General features: G+C 43.8%; 1 protein-coding gene across 3 annotated transcripts in view; it reads right to left on the reverse strand.

The window, feature by feature from the left end:
* TPPP (tubulin polymerization promoting protein) overlaps positions 1–2621 on the reverse strand; it is a 51667-nt gene extending 49046 nt beyond the window's left edge. For all 3 annotated transcript variants that reach the window (XM_065753065.1, XM_065753064.1, XM_065753063.1), the window contains exon 1: positions 2513–2621. The gene's annotated coding sequence lies outside the window, so the exon portion shown is untranslated. The remainder of the gene's footprint in view (positions 1–2512) is intronic.
* Between the last annotated feature and the right edge of the window lie 4154 nt (positions 2622–6775).

The raw sequence follows: 6775 nt of genomic DNA on the forward strand, positions 1-6775 counted from the left end.
ACCAGAATATCACTCAGACAACTATGTGAACCTTACATTAAATTCTACCATTTCCCTTACTCTAAAATGTGAGAAAGGTAAAATGCATAGCTAAATACCTAGATAAAATACATAAACCCTTGGATCCTAACAGCGGCATTCCTTTTTTTTGTACTACTTACAGTGTTTTGTTTCATGTTTTGGATCATAATAATTTGGAGGCTAGACCCAAGTTCCTGGTCCATGTTTTATTGTAGTACACTAGTTGATGTCCCTGATCACAGCTCCCAGACACAATGTCAATAAAAAACGATAAGCAAAAATCTCCTTTCAACTAACTGGCAGGGACATTTAAAAGTATTTAGAGTCAGGTACAGTACATAACTTATTCTCCTCAAAGTTCAATTCCACAATTTATGTCAGTATGGCAAAGAAAGACAAGGGTCAAAAATTACACATTTGCATTTATTTGTTATCCAAAGCACACAAGTTGTTTTCAGAGAGAATAAACACCCTACTTGTCATTTGCAGAAAAGAGTTCATTTAACTTATGCAAGGGCATAAACATACAAATAGAAACAGCAGTGTATTTTGAAGTAACTACACCACAAGAAAGACCACTCTTGCAACAGGCTTCTGAGTGCAGTCACATTCTCACACTAAAGATTTACATAACCAAAATACATACGGCATGAAAAATATGACTTATTTTAATTTTTATCTTAGCTTATCTTCAAGAGAAAGTTATCAAACTTAAACATTACATGGCTTATTCTCTAAAGCACTCTACAATAAGTACAACTCATCATATCTGCATATACTAAGAATATATTTATTTTAATATCAATCAACATTGCTGCCAGCCTGCCTCCTTCCTTCTTGAGGGCTTTTTTTTCCCCCCAGTTAAACTCAAGGTATAGGAAGTAAAAACAACCTCTAATATTCAGCTGCTGACAGAAAGTAAAAGCATTTGTGATTAAGATACTTTTTTAAACCACAGCCAATACATAACTTCAATTAGGCAACTATGTACTGGATGTGTATTTCCATTTATTTACAAGGGGAAAATGTATAAACCACCGGAGATTCTCGTATAAGCTTTATCTGAAATCTGATCTTTGCATGGCATGTTGCCTAAGCATTGCACTGTACTATGATTTAATAATAGGCAGTCACTTCAACAGTTATAAATAATGGACTGCTTGCATGTATATCACCGCAACCCAAAAAGGCACAAAAGCATTCAATACAACATTTTGTTTTGGTTTGGAGAAGAGAGAGGTTGTGAAAGGTAAGGATCTTCAAAAAAAAAATTTAAAACAAAGCAGCTTGTCACTAAGGATCGAAAAAAGTAAAAAAAAAAAAAAATGGCCGTTGCCATCTTAAAAATCAGTACATGGTATACATCTGATAAACAGTCACGTTAATTTAAGCCTGAGACTGTAAGAGCGTATCTTTCCAATTTTCCTCCACATCTTCACAGCTCTAGGTAAAGGAAAAGAAAAAACAAGTCACCAGTCCTCTATGCTCCAATGTCATGCTAACACCTGTCAGCTTTCTAAGCATACTAAAAGCACACTAATTATCCTAGTTACAAAAATATTGTGAAGGCTATTTTTCATGGTAGGCGCCATACATAGGTAGCTCTCAGCAAGGCTCCTTGGGCATTTTGGAGGGGAAAAAAATAATAAAATTCTTTAGCAGTCTCCACAAGAGTGGGGGATCACTTGCTCTGCACAAGAATGCAGAAAAAGTAACTGCAGGGGATGAGGTTTTACTGTTGTCTTCAGTAGAATATTGGCTTCAAAGCACAGATGAACAGCAATTTACTTGGTCTGCTTTCTCCTAGCGCCTTCGGGAGACCAGCGCCCAGATCCGAGCTAACCAGCTACCCACAGTAAGTTGACAGTACCGTCCTTCCACTGAGCTGTTAATGCAGTGCCCTCGGGAACCGGAGACCAACCCCATTCTCCCTAAGACGAGCTGTTACTGCGCTTTTCCACTCCCGTGCGGCAGCAAGAACCCCTGAAGATGCGGCTGCTTGGAGGCCCCATCCTAACCGGCGGGTAAGAGGAACGAACGCGGCTCTGTATAGAGCCCCTCTTCTTGCCCCTCCACGAGGTCGTGGAGAAAAGGAAACAGAAGAGGGGGGTGAGAGAAGGGAACGATGGTAACGCGCTACTCCTGCAAAAAAGCAATCACGGTCTTGTCACATCCCCCCGAGACCGTTACATAACGGCAGCAAGGAGCACGGCGCTGCGCAACCCACTCCAGTGGGGAGACAGCTCCAGTCCCACTAAGGCACCGCAGACGCAAACAACGACGCCAACGCACCCGCTCCCTCCCCGTAGGTCTGCATTAGCCGAATGCAAATTAATTAGCCAGCGCGCCGAAAGGGGGGGGGGGGGGGGGGGGGAGGGTGACGAGAAACACCAGTGAAGCACAACCGCTCAAAAAAAAAAACAAACAACATAAAAGAGGGTCCTCGGAAGCTGACCCTGCCTCAGCCGCTCCGCAAGAAGCGCCTACTTACCACCGCCTCACTGAGGGAGCAACAGCTCCTACCAGCTCAACCTGACTCGCCCAGATTCTGACGCTATCGGCAGCCAACCCGAAGCTGGCGCGGCAGCTCAGCCAGATTCCTGCCCTCGCGGCAGCGGCATTGGCGAGCGCCCGGCACCGCCTACTCGCCCCCTCTGCCGCTTGTCCCCATAGGCCAGATGGGCTGTCCAGCTGGCGAGCGCTCCCGCCTCCCACGGAGCGTGAGGTAATGAATTAACGTAGGGGCAACTGCTGCCTTAAATGGATGGTTATAGACTTGAGTCTCTCTCTCCTTCTCCCTGCTGGTTAGCCCGTGCTCGGCGGTAGGTGGGCACGGAGAGGATGAGATGGGGCCGTGCGGCTGGGAGGAGGTGGCTTCCTCTTGTTGAGAGCTGGGAGAGATAGTTGGGTGGGTATGCGCACGGCCAAACATGCATCGGGAAACGGGAATTGAGGCCGGGTTCAGCACCTTTTGCCGTTTCTCTGGCCCCAGGGAAAACGCAGAGACCAAGGGGCAGTGCCAAGTCTAGTAAGCAAGAGTCTTGCAGGCTTTGTCAGGTTCAGGGTCTGATGGATGACCAATTGCACCTTGAACTGTGGTTGTTAACAAATAATAAACAACTGAAAATAAGTAACTAAAAATAACTGGGCTGTGCAATGTGGTAGGTGTTCATCAAAACCTTGTGAGAGCACTGGAAGCCTCCTCTTTATGAAACTTGAGCTGCCCCAAGAAAAGTCCCACCCTGCCACTAGGAAGCAGATCAGAACTGTACTGTTTCAGATTAGAGACTAGTTTTAAAGCAAAATGAATGTAATATACATTAACACAGAACAAGGTAAAGGAAGTAGGTCAGAGAAGAGGACTCACCCACTGTTTAACAGCTGATACCAATTTCTCCCAACCCATACAGTTTAGAATAGAATATGTTTTCTTTAACAGAATCTTTCATCACATCCCATGCCAAGACGAATTTTCTCTTTTACCATCATCACTCTTAAGAAAAACACACAGAATCAGAATTGCCTGAATTTGATTGTGGTAGAATTCGGACAAATCACACAAATTTATTTGTGTTTTACCATCAGTAATCAACGTGGATTCACCAAGGAGAAATCATGCTTGAATAATCTGGCAGCCTTCTATGATGTCATGAATAACTGGGTAGATAAAGCAGCAGTGTTACCAGCTTTGACTTCAGCAAGGCTATTGATACTGTCTCCCCTAGCATCCTTATAGGTAAACTTAGGAAGTGTGGGATGGATGAGTGGAGAGTGAGTGGACTGGGAACCGGTAAACTTGAATAAGTCATGATCATTGGTGCAAAGTCCAGTTGGAGGCCAGTAGCCAGCAGTGTTTCCCACGGGTTGACACTGTGTCCAGCCTTGTTCAACATCTTCAGCAGAAAAGTGTAAAGGGATACAGTCCACCCTCAGCAAGTTTCCTAAAGATACAAAGCTGGGAGGAGCAGCTGACACACCAGAAGGCTGTGCTGTTATTCAGTAACATTTGGATAGGCTGAAGAGTTGGACAGAGAGGAATCTGATGAGATTTAACAAGGGCAAGTGTAGGGTTCTTCACCTCAGAAGGAGTAACTGCATGCATCAGTACAGGTTAGGATAAGACCTGCTGGAGGTGAGCTCTACAGAGAAGGACCCAGGTGTCCTGGTGGATAGCAGGTTAATCATGAGCCAACAGTGTGCCCTTGTGGCCAGGAAGGCCAGTGGGTGCATCAAAATGAAGAGTGGACAGCATGTTGAGAGAGGTCTACTCTGCCCTTCTGAGGCTACATGTGGAGTACATGTGGAATACTGTATCAAGGTCTAGGCTATCCATTTCAAGAAAGAGAGTCCAGCCAAGAGCTACAAAAGATGGTTAGGGGCCTGGATCATCTCCCTTACAAGAAAAGGTTGAAAGACTTGAGACTGTTTAGCCTGGAGAAGAGAAGATTGAGAGGGGATCTTATCAATGCTTAGAAATATCTAAAGGATTGGGCCAAGTGGATTGGGCCATGTTGTTTTCAGTGTGGCACAGAAACAGGACAAGAGGCAAAGGACACAAACTGGAAGACAGGAAGTTCAACCTGAACGTGAGAAAAAAACTTATTTGAGGATGACAGAACACTGTAACAAGATGTCTAGATACTGTTTCTGGAGATATTCAGAACCCACCTGGATGCTTTCCTGTGCACTCTACTCCAGGGAACTTGCTTTAGTGGGGGGAAGACTAGATATTCTCCAGAGGTCCATTGTGATTGTGTTTCATGAGAGAGGAAGGATCAAGAAAGGAAACTTTAGTAATTCTGTCAAGTTCTGTGGTACAATACACAAACAACACTAATAGCCTCATCTTGTTTCCCTGTAGATGATCAGGATCAAATTCATAAGCAGGAAAAAGAGGGGTGCTCCAAAAGTAATGCCTCCTATTTTATTGTGTTGGCTCACAGTGTCAGAGATGAGCATTGCTGATATGACCAGTACTGTCAGTGCTATTAAAAATATGTTAACAGCAATGGGAACAAGAGGAGGACTGGAGATAAAATTGTCCCATTTCTTGATAAGGATTGTCATCTCACAAGAGATGCAGACAATGCAGAGACACTAAATGCCTTATTTATATCTGTCTTTAACATTGATTATGGACTTTGAGACCCCTGGAGTGCTGAACTGGAAGACTTTTAGTGTGGGAATAATAAGCTCCCACCCAGCTCCAAATCTGTTTGGGATTTATTGATGCTGGATGCATATAAGTCTATGGGGCCTGATGGGATTCATCCCAGGGTTCTCAAGAAAGCCGGCCTGTGTCATCACAAGACATCTGTTATTTCCTAATGGATTGAGAATCAGGAAAGGTCCTCAACTGGAGGGTGGCAAAGATAGTGCCATTTTTCAAGAAAAGGAAGAAAAAAGACCCTGATAATTACAGGCCTATCTGCCTCACTGCAATGCCTGATAAAGTTACAGAGAAGATTATTCTGGGACTTACTAAAAAGCACCTGAAAGACAATGCAGTGGTTAATCACAGCCAACTCAAGTTCATGAAAGGAACGTCCTGTTTAACAAACTTACTCTCCTTTTGTGACAAGGATTACCCACCTATTTGACCAAAGGGAGATAGCTGATGTAATTTTTTTGGATTTCAGCAAAGGTTTCAGTATTATTACTCACAGTGTCCATCTGGACAAAATGTCTAACATACAGCTAGACAAAAGCATAACACAATGGGTAAACAATTGGCCTATGAGTCAGGATCAAGATGTTATAGTAAATGGTTTTACATCAGACTGGCAGGCAGTCTGTAGTGGAGTTCCTTTTAATAGCCAATTCTCTTTAATGTTTCAATCAATGACTTGAATGCAGGACTTGAAATGGTATACTAAATAAATTTGAAGATAACTCCAAGATCGGAGGAGCCATTGCCTTTTTCAAGGGTAGAAAGGCTTTGCAGTGAGATTCCAATGAATTTGAGGGCTGGGCTGTCACTAACCACATGAAATTTAACACGAACAGATTCTGCACTTTGGATTGGACAACCCTGGATATATGTACAGATTGAGAGACAAGAGGATAGAGAGCAGCCCCATGGAAAGGCATCTCAGGTTGAGGGCAGGTTGAATGTCAGCAGTAGGCCCTGATAGCCGAAAGGGCCAGTCGCACTATGGGGTGTGTCAGGCTCAGCATTGCTTGTTGGTTGAGAGGAGAGGGCACCTGTTTGGTGCACATTCACCTTCACTACTTTTTGCAGTTTTAGGCTCCACAATCTAAGACAGACATAAAACTATCAGAGAGCATTCAAATGAGTGCTGCAGAGATTATGAAAGGTCTAAAAGATAAGAAATTTTAGAAGCAGCCAAGGTCACTTGATTTGTTCAGTCCAGAGAAGAGGAGACTAAGGGGGGACCTCATGGCAGCCTGTAGCTCCCTCATGAGAGAAGCAGAGGGAAAGGTACTGATTTCTTCTCTCTCATGAAAGAGACAATGTAAGTGACAAGACCTGAGGGAGCAGCACAGAGCTGCATCAGATAGCCTCAACTTGGATATTAGGAAAGGGTTCTTCACCAAGAGAGTGTCAAGGCAGTGGTTCACAGCACCAAGTCTGCTGGAGTTCAAAAAGTGTTTGTACAATGCTCTCCAAAATATGGTTTGAATTTTGGTTGGTCCTGGGTGGAGCCAGGACTCGTCTTTCTAAGTTAGGATGTTCTCTAATTTTGTGATACCTACACGTTCTGCAACCTAATCCTTACTAACTTCCATTCCT

Source organism: Cyrtonyx montezumae, unplaced genomic scaffold (assembly GCF_038088225.1).
Source record: "Cyrtonyx montezumae isolate F1298 unplaced genomic scaffold, pur_monq_1.0 scaffold_8, whole genome shotgun sequence".
Taxonomy (NCBI): domain Eukaryota; kingdom Metazoa; phylum Chordata; class Aves; order Galliformes; family Odontophoridae; genus Cyrtonyx; species Cyrtonyx montezumae.